Genomic DNA, 19,372 nt, shown 5'->3' with positions numbered 1-19,372 from the left:
GAGTTGAGAAGACTGACATTATTTTCCTTTTTAGTCAGCTTGATGAGTAACATAAAAAACCCAAAAAGTAATACAAATGTCACATTAGAGGCCTTAAATAGTTTACTCACAGAAACACACACACACTTCCATTAGTAACACCCTTCATTACATACAATGGTTTTTAAGGGTGGGAGGTAGAGTGACAGAATCTTTGGGAGAAAGTTAAATGTATTTGCAAAAGCTTGATTATCCCATTGCCTCCCTTTCCCCTTAACCCAAAGTTGTAAATCGCTGACTCAAATAGATTCAGTAAGATTTTGAATTTAAAGGGTAAAAGTAGATCATCTAGTCCAACTTTCTACCTAATGCCATCATTTCCTATTCCTGCTACATCCATGACAAGTGGTCTTACAAATCCCTGTTTGAAGTTCCAAATGACAAGGAACTCCCTATATCACAATGATGACAACAGCAGTTTGTTTTTTTTTAAAACAGTTGAGTTAAAATGTGCTCAGCCTGCTGGAATTTTGATTGGGACTGGGCTGAATCTGCGGCAATTTGACACCTTAACAATACAGAGTCTTCCTTTCCATGCACATGGTTTATCTCTCCATTTATTTAGATCTTTGGTTTCTCTCATCACTGTTTTATATATTTCAATATACAAATTTTGTTCATACTTCATTAGCTGTATCCCTAAGTATTTTAAATTTCTTGGTGCTACTGTAAGTGGTACTTAATTTTTTTTTTCTTTTTTAGTTTCTAATTGTTCACTGCTAGTATCTAGAGATGAAATTGATTTATGCATATTGACCTTTTATCCTGTGGTCATGCTAAACTCATTCATTAGTTCTAGCAGCTTTTTATAGACAATTCTGGGATTACCTACATAGACAACCATGTTGCCTGCGAATAGAGAGAGTTCTACTTCTTCCTTTCCAATCTTCTTCTTTTTTTCATTTTTTTAATCTATTGCACTGGCTAGAGGGGGCAGGTCCTGGGAGGAAGTCCAGACTAGCTTTATAATTTGGGTAAATGAAGAGTAAGAGTATAGAGAGCAGGTAGAACCCCAGGTAAGCATTAGAAGCCAAAGATGGTAAGAATGGAACACAGTGATGCAAGATCAAGAAAACATAAGTGTACAACTAGATGAAGTAAGGGAAATCTATTAGCAGTGAATTTAACTCTCTTTTCAAACACTGGTTAGTCATCTGTATTTATTCTTTTGTGAATTATCTATACACATACTCTGCTATTTTTTCAATTAGAGTGTTCACAATTTTCTTATCTATATGTAAGAGCTTTTCACATGATGCCAGTTATTAACTTATGGCCTCTCAGCTCCAAATCCACTCTTCTTTTTAATGATGGATGTGGACCTTTGCCAGCTGATGCGATGTTAGACTTTGAGAACAGAGGGTACTGGAGGGACATTGTAAGCCATGGCAGAAGAAAAGGCTTATCTTTCAGGTTGGGGTGTGCTGTTCTTCTCGTCCCTACGGTGTGGCAGCTAGAAGGTATGTGGGAGACCCATTGGTGATCACCCTCCTGCACGTTTCTCTGCTCAGTCTCTAGTAAGTTTCTCCAGTTTACTCTAGCAGGTAGCTTTCTGTGCACGAGCTCTGACCGCTAGCATTCCATCAAACAGCATCCAATATATCAACTCTGACTCAAGGCACCCCGCTGGGGAACTTCCTGCTCATCATCAGTCAGGCCCATGGCATCCCAGCAGGCGGCTTTCCACACACCAGCTCAGGCCTGTGGCATCCAACAGGCGACCTCTTGTGGACCAGTTTGGCCCATGGCTGTGTTCTCTGGCAGTGACTACACTCTCTCCAAGGTCTGAATTGCAACCTTGAGTAAGAGTGCCCTCTTCCAAGTTTGTTCCTTTTTTTGGATTCTCTCCCTCGGCTCTTGAGGTAGTAGCTAATTCTTATATTTACTCTTTCTTTATTCTTTAGAATCCTACTTTATCCTATTTAGTAGTTAAAACACCTTTTATTAGTTAATAATTCTTTATGTTAAATTCTCCTTCTTCAAATTCCTGGTGCAATTTCTGGCTCCTGACTGGACCCTGACTAATATAGTCAGATATTAATCCTTTCTCTTACATGCCAATATTTCTTCTCAGCTGTTTCTTCTGTCTTTTTAAATTTAGGATGCCTATTGTACCAAAGTTTTAAATCTGTATGTGGTAAAATTTATTAGTCCTCTCTTTTTTTGGCATCTGTATTTTATTATTCTTACTCCAAAGGGTTTTCCTTGCTTCCATACTATAAAAATATTCACTTACTTTTTCTTCTAGTATGTCTATGAAACAATCTTGACTTCATTAAGCATCCAGCTTTATATTTTTCTAAACAGCAACTCCAGTAGTCCCAATCAAAGTAACTGATTTGAAAGTTTTAATATCTAAATCCTATATACTCTTAGGGGTTTATTTTGCATATTAAGTGGTTCCATTGACCTGTTTATTCCTGGGCCAGAACCACAAACTTAATGACTGTTACTATATAGTATTTTTAAAAATTTGGCAGAACAAGTACTCTCCTAATTTATTCCTTTATTTCCTCAAAAATTTCCTAACATGTTCATTAAGATGTTTTTTCCCAGATCAATTTAGACTCATCTTTGGTTATGTTTCTCTGTTCCTTCTCAAAGAAAACAAACAAACAAAAGCAACCTGGAGTTTTCATTTGAACTGCAATAAATTTTAGATGCTGGAAAAATAAACATATTTGCAATCCTGAGTGGTCCTATTTAAGACTAGGTATTTAAGTTTATTTGGATATTATTCAGTAATGATATATTGTAAAGACATTGTAATGACTGAAGTCAAGAGACCTACAGTTGAGTGCTAGTTCTACCACTAGACATTCTGCTGACCATGGGCTTCAAAAATCCATGGGTTTCAGTTTGTTCCTATACTAAATAAGGAACTCAAGCAGACTATTCCTAAGTAACTAAGATCTCAGACCAACTGTGATTTTATGATTTTAGTTTATACCTTTGTTGTATAGTAATTAGTAGCTAACATTCACGAGTGCTATCCACTTATTATCATTATCAATTCATGGCCAATACTGTTTCATCTATACCCCAAACCATCCCACGGCCTTCCCAGATTACTGTGAAAGCAAACTCCAGGTTTTATATTATTTCACATATGGATACTTAATTAAGTACCTCTACAAAACAAGAACTCCTATTTCTAAGCAAAATCATCATCAGGTTGGTATCTGTAATAATTTCTTACTATAATCAATTATCCAGTTAGTATTCACATTTCACTAACTGGCCTATTTTTTTTAAAGGTGATTTATTTTATTTTAATTGGGCAAACAAGGTACATTCATTGGCATTGTTTCTTATGTTTCTTTTAATCTACAGGTTCCTCCTTTATCTCTTATCTTTGTTTGCAATGTGTTTGTCGAAGAAGTCATTCGTCCTGCAGAATTTCCTGCAGTCTGTCTTTTGCTGACTGCATTGCCATGGAGTTATTAACATATTCATCCTATATACAGGCAGTTAAATGTAGAAGCTTGATTGGAGTCAGGCTCTTTTTTTTCCCCCAAGACTACTTCATAGGCAGTGCCTTGTCCTTCCATCAGGAGGGTTCATAATGTGTGACTGTGTCTCTTGTGATGTTAACAGTCTTTGATAATCATTGCCTACACAAAAGGAGTTGCAAAATAGTAATATTCTTATTCTATCATTCCTTCTATAAAGAGAAAAATCCCCTCAACAATTATTTGGTTACCCTTAAGTATAATTCTTACAGAAAGAACAGGATAATGCTCGATTCTTTCCCTTTGCTTACCAATTCCCAAAACAATGATCTGGTTCTCTAATATCATCTCCCAAATGTGATCAATGAAGGCTTTTTAAAAGTATCATTATGAGTTCACAGATTAAAATATATTTGGTTTGTTTCAATCCACTGAAGTTACCTTTCTTTTCATTTTCAAACTATCCCATCTTTGACCAATGGAAGCCTGAGTCCACTGGAAGTTCCTGAGTCGTTTTTGACATGATCCAAGTGGTGTTTAGTATATTCTGGTCACTGTTTTTAGGTCCTATTTGTGGACAAAGCCAGGAAATCTGTACTTTTTAAATATAAAATTATGATTTCATTCTGGTCTCTCCAGTTAAGTTTGAGACTATAGGTTTTAATGGGATCCTATTCATTTTACATCTCTATTTCCTTTTTCTCATGCCAAAAATCTCTGTTCTCAATGACCTTAATTATTTATATGCTTTATCTTACACTCAGTCTCAGAATAACAATACCAACATTTCCACCAAGAGAAAAAAGTTGAAGATTTCTGGAGTTCTTTTTGTCCTTGAGAATATTCTACTAGGTATATATAGTTTAATTACTATTTTAAATTTATTTGGAACAGTAACTTTCACTTGGAATTTTAACTTTCTGTGTGGCTATACTACCAACTAGTTATACATATAGAGTCATTTGTTTCATTTTACTTCCCCTTTTCAGCAATTTAAAATCTGCAAAAAAGGGTATATTCCAACAAGTCCTGCTTCTAACCCTGTTTTCTCTACCCTTTTCCCTCCCTTCTCCTATAGGTAACCATTAATTTTTTTTGAATGATTTATCTTTCATTTCAAAAATTATAAGCAAACAAACACAATTTGTACCCACCCCTCTTCTTCAGATTAGTTATGTACTAAACAATTTTTTCTACCTTCAAAGCCTTCAATCTTAACCATTATGGTACCATGTTTCTGAGGAACTGACATATGCCTTAAGTCTAAGGGACTGAGGCGCCCCCTAAAGCAGAGTATGTAATTCTGGAAAACAGCAAAATTCTCTTCAAAAGAAAATCCAATTAATATAATTTTAGTATGCATTTTCAGTAAACAGACTTTCAAAGACTATTAGAAAAAAATCATCACAAACAATGTTCAATACATCATTTACTTTTCCCTTTCGTGAATTATAAAATAATGCCTTTAAAATGTTCTCTGGATTTTAACTTCTCTGTAGATAGTATTCACACCAATTAAACACAATGTAAGAGCAGATGTTTGTGGTTGGGAAGTTAAATTGATAACCAGAGAGCAAATGAGTCTATTACCATAAGAAAATAAGCATCGTAATGGAAGATTATGCATTTTGTTACCAAAGAGATAATTAAGCTTCAAATTCTCTTTGACAGCTCCCTATCCCTTCTAATGCCATCATCATTACAAGAATAATTTTAATTGCTAAATGCACAAGTAGAACTTAATACTAAAACATATTACACTTGCCAAATTTCCTTACTGGAAACATCACTTAATTCCATAACTGTTATATAATGATGAAATTGCCACTCAATTCAAACAGAAAACAATATAGGGCCAACACCAAAGTTTCAAGGTTACTTCATTATGCTGTTATTTAGAAGATTATAACCGGTTTCATTTACATTAGCTCTGAAATGTTGGAGTTTCTATTGTTTGATTTTAAAGGTTTAGGCATTGAAATTCTTAAAAAGCACTTTAAGCAGAGAAATAAAGCAACTTTGTCCATTTTATGTTAAACTGCACACTTGCTGTTCTTAAGCTTCTTTTCAATAATTCACAAAATTACATGTAAGTCCTTAAAAAAAATCCCAACAAATAAAACCCAAGCATTTTTAACAGTCTGAAATCCCCTCAGGGATGTTGTCTGACAGTCTAATCACAAGTCTGCTGTAAGTACTGGCTCAACTAACAAAAATACATTAGAACCCTCCAATACTTCTTGAGAAAGCTACTTGTTCCAATGAAGGTGAATGTTTTCCTTAATCTCCAGGTGAAACAGGTGAAATCAATTATGAAGCAACATTATGACGGAGTTGCCACACGACCTTGAAATTACATTTCTATCCTATCCCTGTACCTCCACGTCCAGTTGCACTGCATTTCCTTACCCCTACCTCTCAACTTAGCTAACAGGTACTCATCCTTCAGATCTCTAAAAACAATCCCTTAAAGAAGCTTTTCCTGATCCATAGCCCACCCCCACTTTTCCTCCCCATTCCTAGGTCATCACTGCCCTATTTACCATTGAAACCCCAGTGGCCTAAACCATAATAGGTGTTCAATGCATATTTGTTGAAATCAATGGTTACTTGAATTCTACAAATTCCATTAATCGGCACTATCAGAAAATTAGATGTTGAGAATAAGAATTTTTTCAAGGACTCTCAAGCTTCTCAAGGATTTAATGTTTTATACCACTACTTCACCAATAGGAATTCATAAATCTAATCTTTGCTGCGAATTTTCTGCATAAGTTTTAAAATGTGCTTTTAAATGTTTATAATATAAAATCTTAATAATCATATAACTTCAGCACTCATATTTATGTTTATAAGTTGGCTTTTGTGACTGTAGAATTTAATCCTAGTGCAATGTTTCTCAAACTTGGGGTCTTAGGGTCCTTAAAGCTCTTAAATTTGACAAACAGCTCTACACATGGTTTTTTTGGTGAAGAATTCACAAAAATCTTTATTAAATATAGGTTGCCCTTCCCTGACAAGACTGAACATACTTATTCTTTGTATGATATCCCACTATTATCATGATGACCATTAATTGTGTGCCACATTTACACAGAGAACGTATGAAGGCCTCATGGTTGATTATTTTCACTTAGTATTATACATACATTAGATATGCTCCCTAAATAGCTAAACTCAATTTGTAAGCCCTCTGCTTTTCAGCATTGTAGGAGCATACAAATGACTTAAAGAGATTCATAGACTATTTGCAGAGATTTGCAAAGATACTTAGAAAAATGTTGGTTGTTGGGTTTCACCACACATGCTTGAGAATTCCAAAAGATAAGGTCATATAATTATCATCTTAACAAGTTCTCCCAGATTATTCTATCATGCTAAGTGTGAGAACCGTGCATTAGGGGGTCACTAAAGGAGATTACTGTATACCTCATCACCTTTTTATATACACAGAGAACTCCCCAATTCTTGTGCCTTCCAGGACCACAGAATTCATTTGTTTGCTCAATTATTAAACAAATATTTAATAAGCAACTACTAAGCTACAAAGATGTTTTACTGGATGCTGTGAGGGAGAGAGATAATAAACACATGTATTTAATAAACTGTAAAGTAAGATAGAAAGGTATGATATTTTAAGAGAAGATGACAGTGTTACATAGATGTGAATTCAAAAGGAAGAGATATAATTAGCTATTGATGCATAGAGGGATCTACAGAAAACTGGTTCAGTGGTTATCTCACAGGAGGGTAACTGGGAAACTGGCAAATAAGGAGAGTGACTTGTTACCATATACTTTTTCCCTCAACTTTAAAAACTGTGGTAAAATAAACATAAGATAAAATTTAGTATCCTAATCATTTTTAAGTGCACAACTCAGTGGTATTAAGTACATTCATATTTTGGGGCAACCATCACCACAATCCATCTTCAGAACTCTTTTCATCTTGTAAAACTGAACTCTATACCTATTAAACAGTAACACCCCACTCACCGGCCTCCCTGTAATCCCTGGCAACCGCCATTCTACCTCCTGTCTCTATGATTTGACTACTCTAAGTACCTCATATAAGTGGACTCATATGGTATTTGTCTTTTTGTGACAGGCTTATTTCACTTAGCATAATGTCTTCAAGGTTCATCTATGTCATAGCATGTGTCAGAATTTCCTTCCTTTATAAGGCTAATTATATTCCATTGTATGTACATACCATGTTTTGCTTGTTCATTCCTCTGTCAATTAACACTTGGATTTTTTTCTAATGTTTTAGCTATTGTGGATAATGCTGCTGTGAACATGAGTGTACGATTACCTCCTAGAGATCCTGCTTTCAATTCTTTTGAGTATACCAGAGGTAGAACTGCTGGATCATATGGTAATTCTATTTTTAATTTATTGAGGAAATACCATACTGTTTTCCAAAGTGGCTATACATTCCCACCAACAGTGCACAGACATTTCAATTTCTCCATATCCTCACCAACACTTGTTATTTTCTGGTTCTTTGTTAGTAGCCATCCTAATGTGTGTGAGGTGGTATTTCATCGTACCATTATGCTTTTGTACCATTTGACCTTTTGCATGTTCATGGATTGTCTATTTAGAAATTTTTACTGACTACTGGATGATTTAGATTTGTCTGCTCCTGGCTACTCCTTAGTATTCTTTCACTTGGTTCTTTCTGTTAGCTTTTGCTTTCTTTTCCCCATCTTCCTTTTTATCATTTTGAATAAGTATTCAGTACAAAAGGTATAAAGAATACAGGAAACATAAAATCCTCCCCTTTATCAAGCCCAATACCACTACCCTCCTCAGAGATAAACACTACTAATATTTTTGGTGTGTGAGCCTTGCAAATTTTTTCTATGTATTTCAAACACACTACACACATACACACATTTTAAAGATATAGAATGGATCAGCTGATAAATACTCTTCTGCAACTTGTGCTTCTCTCTTAGTAATCTTACATATCAGTATATATGGCCACCTCTCTTTTGATAGCAGCATAGTGATCCAGAGTCTGACTATATCACAGTTTATTGAATCACTCTCCTGCTAATGGACATTTAAGGTTGCTTTTAATTTTTCTATTACAGGTAATGCTGTAATATGCATCTTTGCATATAGATCTTTGTACACATGTGTAAGAGTTTCAGAAGAATAGAATTTTAGAGGGAATAGCTAGTCAAGGTGATTTCATATTTAAAAATTTTGTAAATATTACCAAAGGCTGTACAAGTTTTATGTTCCCATCAAAGAATCAGTATCAATAAGACTATTTACCTTTCTACTGGAGGTCCTAGCTAGTGCAATTAAGAAAAAGAAAAATACAAATATAGGGGTGGAGTTGGAGAAATCTCCTGTTCCCTCACACAAGCACACCATGGCAATGACTGTCTACTAGAATACTCAAGAAATCTTTCATGGAAAAATTCCAGTGTGCATTGTCATACTATTTGTAGCCAAGGGGAAACTTCAATGATTTAATCAATTGGATAATAATTAAACTATGGTACACCTAGCTGAAGGATATGTTATAGTCTTCCCATTCAGAGTGTAGGAACAACAGCACTGGCATCATCTGGGAGCTTGTTAGAAACACAGAGTCTCTGTCCCCCACCCTAAACCCTCTGATTCAGTATCAGCATTTTTACAAGATCTCTAGATGACTCACTGCATGTTAAAAGTTTAATAAATAAGCACTGCTTTGAGCATTTAAATACTGATGTAGTCTACATGTACAAACATGGAACAATCTAAAGATTAAAAAGTCAAAAAGCAATTTGCAACACAGATGGGATGATCCTATTTGTTAACAAAAAATATATTTCTAGATGTACACACACGTAAATGCTTTTTAAAGACATCTAGAATTATATACACTAAAATGATGACAGTGGTTACTTCTGAGGAAAGGGGTAGGGATGAGGAAGGGGCAATGAAGGAAATTTACTTTGCTAACATGGTTTGATTATTTAATAATGGTATTGTATTACTTATAAAATTTAAAAAGGAAAAATAAAAGCCAAAACAATAAACTGAGAAGCTATTAGAACTAAATCTAAATTTTTTAAACTAGCAGTATAAATGATTAACATACTTTTCTCTGTCACTCATATTCTCATACAATACATATGTACAATTTTTAAAATATAATTCACAATAACAACAAAAACAATTAAATAGATATGCACCTAACAAGGAAAGTATAAAACCTTTAAGAAGAAAACTATAAAACTTTACTAAAGGACATAAAAGAAAGTATAAAAGAATGGAGCCACAAATATAGACCCAGGCATGTAAGAAATTCTCATGACAGAAGTGACACATTAAATCAGGGGGAAAAGATGCCTAACTCAGTAAATAATCCTGGAAATGATGTAGCTATTTGGAAAAGAATAATGCTGGATTCATGCCTTACTCCTTATACCAAAATAAAGCCCATATCTATCAAAGATTTAATGGTTAAAAACAAACAGACCCATAAAAGCACTAGAAGAAAACATGAGATTTTTAAAAATAATCTTGGAAGGAGGCCTAAATATGACACAAACCAAGAAGCCATAAAAGATAAACATACTGTGCTACATAAAAAATTCAAATTGTGCATGATTAAAAACTATCATTAAGTAAAAAGACAGGGGGGAAAGCGTACACAGAGGTCTAACTTCTTTAAAATATAAAAGTTCTAATAAAGTAAAAAAACTCACAATCCAGTTAAAAAATGAGAAAAAGATATGAATGTACAGTGCATAATAAATACACTTCGAAATATATGAAAGGATACTAAACATCACTCGTGTAAAAATATGCAAATAAAAATGTCAAGATACTATTTTTTACCTCTTAGGTTGACAAGAGTAGGAGAAATGGACATTCTCATATATCTTGATATTAATACAAACTGATATAATCTTTCTTGGGTAATCAGTATCTATAAAGTATAGATATATGAAGTATAGTAAAGCAAAATCTAAGTTGCATATACTCTTTATAATCCAGCATTTCACTTTGAGAGATTCATCTAACAGATAGACTCACACATTTACACAGACATGAGGGTATTCCCTGCTCGCTGTTTGAAGTAGCAAAAGACTGGAACCACTAAAGAATAAGCTATTTTAACCACAATCCATTAAGACATCACTGTTTTTTCCATTTTTACTTCCCTTCATGTTGGGTAACAGTGGAGTGGCTGAAGGCGTCTTTGAACTCAAGGCAAGCCATGAGGAAACTGAACTACATATACCTTTAGTTGGTTTAGTGGGATGATGTATTTATGTGATTTGCCAAAGCACCCATGTATACTTAAGCTGTCTCAGTGTAGAATGGATTCTGAAATATTCCTTCTGCCCACTGTACCAACATGACCCAACACAGAGACATAAAGGTGCAGAGTCATATTCATGTCACCATAGCCTAAACACTGGAGCAAAAAGACCAAATTAACTTTCTATTCTCATAGAAAATGACCTTAAAAATCATTGTCATATGAGGAGACAATCAAATAAAATGCAGCCAAAACAAACATTACATAAGTGTCAAAAGTCAAAAAGAAATGTTATTTTTCTGGAATTTTGTGTTGTTTGTAGTGATTATTAGTTTTTTAAAAAACTAATTTGTTGTAGTTAATTTTCTCATTGTAAATAACTACTCTATTTATTTTCTTACACAAGGTTTCCAAAATAATTTTCACTCCAGGCCCCAGAAAAGCTGCATCTGCTCCTGATGACAATAATCTCTGACCGCTTGTTATACCTAATGTCATTTCTGCACATATTTTTGCTTGACTCGGAACAGAATCTCTCTAGAGGGATATAAAAGAAATTAATGGTAGTGATGGCTTCTGTGGAGGGGGGGCTAGGACATAGGGTTATATTTCATTATATATATATTTTTTATCCTCTGTATATATTACCTATTAAAAATGTTTAGCTAAAAATAATAAAAGTGGAGAGACATACATACACCTGGCTGGGCAGATTTGATTTTGTAAAAAGGTCAATTATAATTCTTTTGAAGTTAATCTACAAATTCAATGAAATGCCATTTAATATCCCAAGAAAAATTTTAAGAAAATTTGACAAGCTGATTTCACAGTCTATTTAAAAAATGTGAGACTCTATATGTATAAAAGAGAAACAGACTCACAGACATAGAAAACAAACTTAACAAAGGGGAAAGGGGGGGGAGGGATAAATTAGCAGTTTGAGATTAACAGATATGAACTACTATATGTAAAATAAACAACAAGGATTTACTGGATAACACAGGGAACTATATTCAATATCTTCTAATAACCTATAATGGAAAATCATCTGAAAAATATATATATATAACCAAATCACTTTGCTGTATACCTGAAACTAACACAACATCATAAATCAACTATATTTCAGTCAAAAATTTTGCAAAAACATTTTCATAAAGAACAATGAGGGACTCTTAACAAAATATCAAAACTAACTCAAACGGTACAGTATTGATGTAGGAATAGACAAACTGATCGACAAAATAGAGTCTAGCAATAAGACCCATATAATTTTGGAAAATGGGATTATGTAGAGGTGATATTTCAAATAACTGCAGGGCAAGAATAGTGTTGGGGTAACAATCCACTTGGGAAAATACAGAGTTTGATCTCCACTTATTACCATATATTTTAAAAACTCCAGATGGACCACAGATCAAAAAGTAAAAATAAACTACAAAAGTATCAGAAGAAAATGGGAAAGAATATTTTTAATTAGGGGGAGGGGGAATTGTGCAGCCTAAACAAGATCCAATTCCAAAAGGAAAAATCCCAACATAATTGACTACATAGAAACGAAAATTTTCTGTATGATAAAATACACCTTAAAATTAAATGTAAATTATAAGAATGTTCATAGCAGCTTTATTTTAAGTAGCCAAAATCTGGAAACAACCCAAATGTCCATCAAAGGTGAATGAACAACTGTGATATATTTATACAACAGAATACTACTCAGCAGAAAAAGGAACTAGCGATACATGCAATAGTGTGGCTGAATCTCAAGTATGTTGAATGAAACAAGACAAAAAAAGAGCACATACTTGTGTAATTCCATGTATATAAAACTTCAGAAAATGCAAACACATCTACAGTGACTGAATGCAGATTTGTGGCTACTTGGAGATAAGGAGTGTGAAGGGCAGGTGGGAGGGATTACTAAGAAGCATTAGACAACCTTTGGGAATGATGACTATGTTAATTATCTTGACTGGTGATATTTTCAAGTGCGTAAACATATAAAATTTATCAAACTGTACACTTTAAATATATTAAGTGCATTGTATTGTATCAACTAATTACCTCAATAAAGCTGTTAAAAAACATACGTGAAATATCTGAATAAATTATTTGCAGTTCATCTGTCAAAGAATATTTAGAATACATAAACAATTCTACAAGTCAATAGAAGACAACTCAAAAATTGTCCAGCAAGAACAAAGAAAATAAAAGTCAACAAAAATCTGAAAAGATGTCCAACCCCCCGTGAATTAAAAAGCAAAATAAGATCTCTTTTTTCCCATCCCATTTGCCCAGACTAAAAAACTTGATGACACCAACACAGGGGAAATTGTGGGGAAACCAGTATTTCCACACTACTGGTAAGTAAATAAAGTGATACCACTTACTGGAAGGGCAACCTAGCAAGATATATCAATATTTAAAACATTAATACCTTTGACTTAGCAACAGTAGTCCTAGAAATTATCATAAAAAGATAAACAAGTGTACAAATGTATATGTATAAGGATGTTCATAAAAGTGTTATTTATAGTAGTAAAACACTAGAAACCACCTGCATTTATTAGGGGCCTGGATAAAGAAATGAAAACACTGGAATACTATATAGCAGCGGTCAGCAAATTAAGGGCCATTTCCACAAATAAAGTTTTTTTGGAATACAGTCATGCTCATTTGTTTCGGTATAGTCTACAGCTGCTTTTCTGCTGCAATGGCAGAATTGAGTAGTTGTGACAGAGGCTAAGGCCCACAAGACTAAAAATCTGGTCCTTAAAAAAAGTTTGCTGACTCTGCTATAATTCCACTATATATAATATAGATTTGTATGTCCTGACACCGAGATGTGACCACAATACCCAATAGAAAAGACACAGAAAAAAACCAGAATGAATGGTATTACTTCATTTTTTAAAAAACCATGAATTTGTTCATGAAATAGTTTGAAATATATAAACTAAAAGGTTAACAGCAATGCTATTTGTGGGTGATGAGATTATAGGTGACTTTAATTTTTCTTCTTTCCAGATTTCTTTTGCTTTTGTAGAGGGAATATAAAATATCAATTATTCTTATAATCTAAAAAAGCAATCAAATTATTTTTGTAGTATCAATTTACAGTCTGGAGAAATAATTTTGTAATCTTATTATGAAAACCTTGAACGAATGTAGTTCCCTGAATAATAATTCAATCAAAACCAGTAAATGATCATTAAGCTTCTTCTGAACTAATTCCTCATTTCCAAAGATGAAAAGCTTGTTCTTAAACATGTTCTTTATTTATCAAACTGTTACTGACATATTTATTTTTCACTCCTTACCACTCATGAAAATTCTCCAAATTGGCCTAGCAGAGAAAAATCTCTGTATACTTTTTCCAAATGCAAATTAAAGTATATATGCTTGAAAATTCCACAGAGCAGCTGAAAATGAGCATTTTAACTCTTAGAAGAAGTTCAATAAATCTCTGAATTTGCTGCTCAATACAAGCTCCAGCAGTTCAATACAAAGCAGAATATTTTTCAAACTGCTCACCCACTGGTAAGCCAAGGGCAGTCCAATAGTCATAGTCAATTTGGGTGCAGGCATTGAAGAAGTACATTGTCCATACAAGGTAAAAACAATAACTTCAATATTTAAAACATTAATACTTTCGACTTTAGCAATAGTAGTCCTAGAAATTAACATAAAAAGGTAACTAAGGAAGTTATACACTAGCACATACTGATGTTTTTCCATCAGTAATGTGCCAGCAATTCTCAACAATGTCAGTGATTAGATACTCCTCCCAATCAGAGCGGACTACTCCCACCCCTTTGTCAGCTGACCTATCAATGTTTCATGAAATCAATTTTTTAAAATATGGAACAGGAAAAGGAAGGATGAAGTGGATTAAGAAACAGTGCACCTCATATAGTATGGGTAAATATTGCTCTGTAAAACTTATTTCAGAGACAGACATATATATGTATATTAGATTGTAGCATAAAATTATTTCTTTCTATTTATAGTAGTTAAAAATGTTTTAAAACCACTGGAAGAGAATAAAGACCCTAATGAATTGGTAAACACTGATGAAAGTGTTTAGATTAAAGAGTACTAGACCAGGAATCAGAAGTTCTGGGCTTCGCCTTCAAATGTGTTTTGTGATTTTAGGGAAATTACTTTTCCTTAAAAGGATATAAGAATACATACATATGTATGTAAAAACACCTTGTTTGTTAGTACAGAAGATATTTAAAGAATATTCCAGGTAGATCCATATAACATAAATGTGATAAAGTATACAGACTATACTTTGTGAATAAAAGTTGCTTGATGATATTTCTACTATAATAAAATTTCTTGGCAAATCAAAATGGCTCATAATTCCACTGCTGTCACTGTTCCTTTTTTTTTTTTTTTTAAATGCATGAGCCAACTATTTTCAGCATGCCAAGGAAAAAATTTAAGAGGAAAATATAATTTGGGGACTTTCAGAAGCTTTATCAATCAGTAGATTAGTAACAATACCTCTAAAGGGTTTTAGAAGAGAAAAGAGAACTAAAATCTGTTGAGTATCAGCTATGAGTCAGGTATTGTAACATGTACTTTATTAAATCTCTTTAAAGTCTCAAAATGTAAAGCATATATATGTAAAGTATAATTCTGTTACACAATCACTGAAAATCAACCATTATGTTGCTACTAAAAAGGGCTGAAGATAACAACTCTGGCCAACGTGACAGTTTGCTTACATATTATTTTCTCACTTTAACACACTAGTGTGATATGGTCTAGATTCTATAGTTTTCTTTGACTGGACCTCAGGGCCAATGAATCACAAATAATTTACCTACAAGCGTGAAAAGCCAAAATTCCCCAGGGTTTTGGCAAAAAGGTGTTTTACCACTGCCAATGCAATGACTAGATTTTGTAATTAGATTTTTAAAAAAACCTTGTAATTAGATGAAGACTAATATACTAAGCAAATTTAATTATTTACCCTAGGTACAGATACTATCATAGAGCAATATATGAAAGCAAACATATCTGGGATCAATTTGTAAATTACTGACATGTCACAGCACATTTGACATTATTCCTTTGTTACTTCAAGAGAAATTCAAATAGCTATCCTGAGAAAAATTTCAAATCCAAAAATAATAAAAGTAGAAGTGATGGAGAGCTAAGATTCAACTATTTCTAAAGACATGTAAACCAAAGGCCTGAAATTATATCAGTGTTTTAATTTTCATATTGGCCATTTCTTTCAGGTACCAATAAATGGACAATTCTCTAACACAACACTTTAAGAATTCTCTTTAAGATGACTGACAAACCCATGTACCATCTACAGAGAAAATCTATGTTTAGAAAATCTAGAAAATAACCTCACAAAGGAAGATACAGGAATGACCAATAAGCAGATGGTAAAGTATTCAACATCATTAATCACCAGGGAAATGCAAATTAAAACTATAGAGAGATACCACTACACAGTCACCAGGATGACTACAATTAAAGAGACTGACAACACCAAATGCTGGCCAGGATGTGGAGCAAAGAGAACTCACATACATTGTAGGAATAAACAACCACTTTGGGAAAAGTTCTGGTATAATACTCAGAAATACTACTCAGCAATAAAAAGGAATAGACTGCTAATTATGCAACACCATGGATGAATTTAAAATACATTATGCTTTGTGAAAGGATCCTTACATCAACAAGTATAGATGACATGACTGCATTTATATGAAGCTTTAGAAGAGGCAAAACTAATACACAGTGGGAAAACACCAGAAGAGTAGATGGCTCTGGGGTAGTAAGGACAGGATTTGCTGGGGAGGGAACTTTCTGCAGTGATGGCACTAGTCTGTATCTTGATAGGGGTTTTGGTGTATAGTAATGCATATTGTTGAAACACTATGGTCAGGCCACCTAAGATGGCTGCTCTCTTGCTCTCTATACATCCCCTGCACGACCAGTGCCTGCTTCACCTACAGCCTACTCACATGACTGACCTTCCTACATACTTGCCCTAGGCCCCAGCTACTGATGTTCTAGCTTTAGAACAGAACTCTCTACTCTGGGGCCAGTGAGGGGCGTGCCCCTCTGCTGGTTTCCCTGGTAACTGATGAGCCAATCCGACGTCAATTCCCCCTAAAACTGGCAGTCTCCCTATCCCCCACCCCACACCCTCTGCCCTGGAAGCGAAGACTGCCACCATGTCCCGCCCTGCCATCTGATGCACATGATGGGGTGTTGCTCCAGGACCTTGCTTCAGACATGTGAGAGCTCCCATCCATTAAACCACTGAGGTCTTTGCTGCCGACTCTGGGCTCTTTCTTCAGTCTTGAAGGGGGGCAAGTGCAGCCCAACAAACACATTAACAGTACACTTAAGATCTGTGCATTTCACTGTATATAAATCTTACCTCAAAAGAAAAAAACTCCACAAACTAAATATTATGCCTAGTTAATATGAACTGAAGTATTTGGGGGTGTCTACCATTTACTCTGAAATGTATCAAAAAATTCAGATGGATAGATCGAGTGATAGACATGTGATACAGCAATTACAATAAATGTCAACTGTAGACTCTAGGTAGTGGGTGTTTGCTGTAAAATTCTTTCAGCATTTTATTATGAAATTTCCCCAATACAGAGAAATGTTGAAAAAAATGGAAAAGATTTTTTCTTTAGGAAAAAAATATTCTTCACCACCCCGTCATTCTTACTACTAGAAAATTACTATGATTAAGGGTTTAAAAAGAAAAGAAGTGCTACCATTTGAAAAATAGTTGAGAAAAAAGAATAATACCATATAAGACGGAAGTAGAAATGGATGGCAAAGATCAGCATCTTGCCAAATGATTTGGTTTTGACAATGACACAGAACACCCAACTGACCCCAGTCATTTCTCAGTATTCCAAAGTTCACAAACCAAATTTTGTCCATTCTGTTTCTTCAAAACTATAGAAGAAAATAATTTAGGCCTGTGATCATTACTGAATTTTATCTTTCACATAAATATTCCTTTCTTAAACTTTTACTGAGAAATAATTCACATATAACATTATACTACTTTCAGGTGTACAATGTAATGATTCAATACATGTAATATTGCAAAATGATCACCAAAACAAGTCTAGTTAACATCAAAAATAAAGTCTTTACAAATATTTTTCTTGTGATGAGAACCTTTAAGATTCACTGTCTTAGCAACTTTCAAATATACAATCCAGTATTGTTAACTATAGTCACCATGCTATACATTATATCCCCAGGACTTATTTATCTTATAACTGGAAGTTTGTACCTTTTGATCTCCTTCATCCATTTCACCCACCCTCCACCCCCAACGACCACCAATCTGTTTTCTGTATCTATATGTTTGTTGTTGTTTTTAAGATTCCATCTATCAGGGCTTCCCTGGTGGCGCAGTGGTTAAGAATCCGCCTGCCAATGCAGGGGACATGGGTTCGAGCCCTGGTCCAGGAAGATCCCACATGCTGCAGAGCAACTAAGCCCATGCGCCACAACTACTGAAGCCCGCATGCCTAGAGCCCGTGCTCTGCAACAAGAGAAGCCACTGCAATGAGAAGCCTGCACACCGCAACGAAGAGTAGCCCCTGCTCTCTGCAACTAGAGAAAAGCCCACACGTAGCAACGAAGACCCAACGCAGCCAAAAATAAATAAATAAATAAATTTATTTAAAAAAAAAAAATTCCATCTATCAGCGAAATCATATGGTATTTGTCTTTCTCTAACTTATTTCATTTAGTATAATGCTCTCAAGGTCCATCCATGTTGTCTCAAATGGCAAAGAACAATTAAAAAAAAAAGTTTGGACTCATTTTCCTTTTCTGATTCACAATGTGATGTCAAAAATTCAAGGAATAAATTTATCTGTTAAAAACATCGAGGGCTTCCCTGGTGGCGCAGTGGTTGAGAATCTGCCTGCCAATGCAGGGGACACGGGTTCGAGCCCTGGTCTGGGAAGATCCCATATGCCGCGGAGCAACTAGGCCCGTGAGCCACAATTGCTCAGCCTGCGCGTCTGGAGCCTGTGCTCCGCAACGGGAGAGGCCGCGATAGTGAGAGGCCCGCGCACTGCGATGAAGAGTGGCCCCCACTTGCCGCAACTAGAGAAAGCCCTCGCACAGTAAACGAAAAACCCAACACAGCCATAAATAAATAAATAAATAATTCCCATTTAAAAAAAAAAAAATTGTAAAAAACATCGAGTGTCATTTTTTTCTACTTTCTGAACAAGAATCACTGAAATCAACTGGACAAGAATGAGTCTCAAAGACATGGCTGACACATAATAATGCAGCTTTTGTCATTCTGGGCTAGAAATGCTTAATTACTTTTCTGTGTTGCCTACTGTATCCTTGAGGATGAGAACTGCATCCTATTTGATTCTATCTCCAGTGAAACTAGATTCTGCCTCTGCCTAATTTACAGTAGATACTGAATAAATACTGCTTGAAAAATATCTTTGATATTACTTTTAAGATAGTCATTGAAATTCTGTTTTTGTAATCACAGACCAGAAAAAAATCTAAATAAGCAATGAAGGGGATGGTGTGAGGAAACTCTACGCCCACCCTGCCCA

General features: G+C 34.6%; 1 protein-coding gene across 11 annotated transcripts in view; it reads right to left on the bottom strand.

Annotated features, from left to right (window-relative positions):
* Positions 1-19,372, bottom strand: part of NEO1 (neogenin 1) — a 247,610-nt gene that overhangs the window by 112,280 nt on the left and 115,958 nt on the right. The gene's annotated exons all lie outside the window — the stretch shown is intronic.

The sequence above is a fragment of the Balaenoptera physalus genome, assembly GCF_965194825.1.
Source record: "Balaenoptera physalus genome assembly, chromosome: 2".
Classification (NCBI taxonomy): domain Eukaryota; kingdom Metazoa; phylum Chordata; class Mammalia; order Artiodactyla; family Balaenopteridae; genus Balaenoptera; species Balaenoptera physalus.
This window is presented reverse-complemented; position numbering and strand designations above follow the sequence as displayed.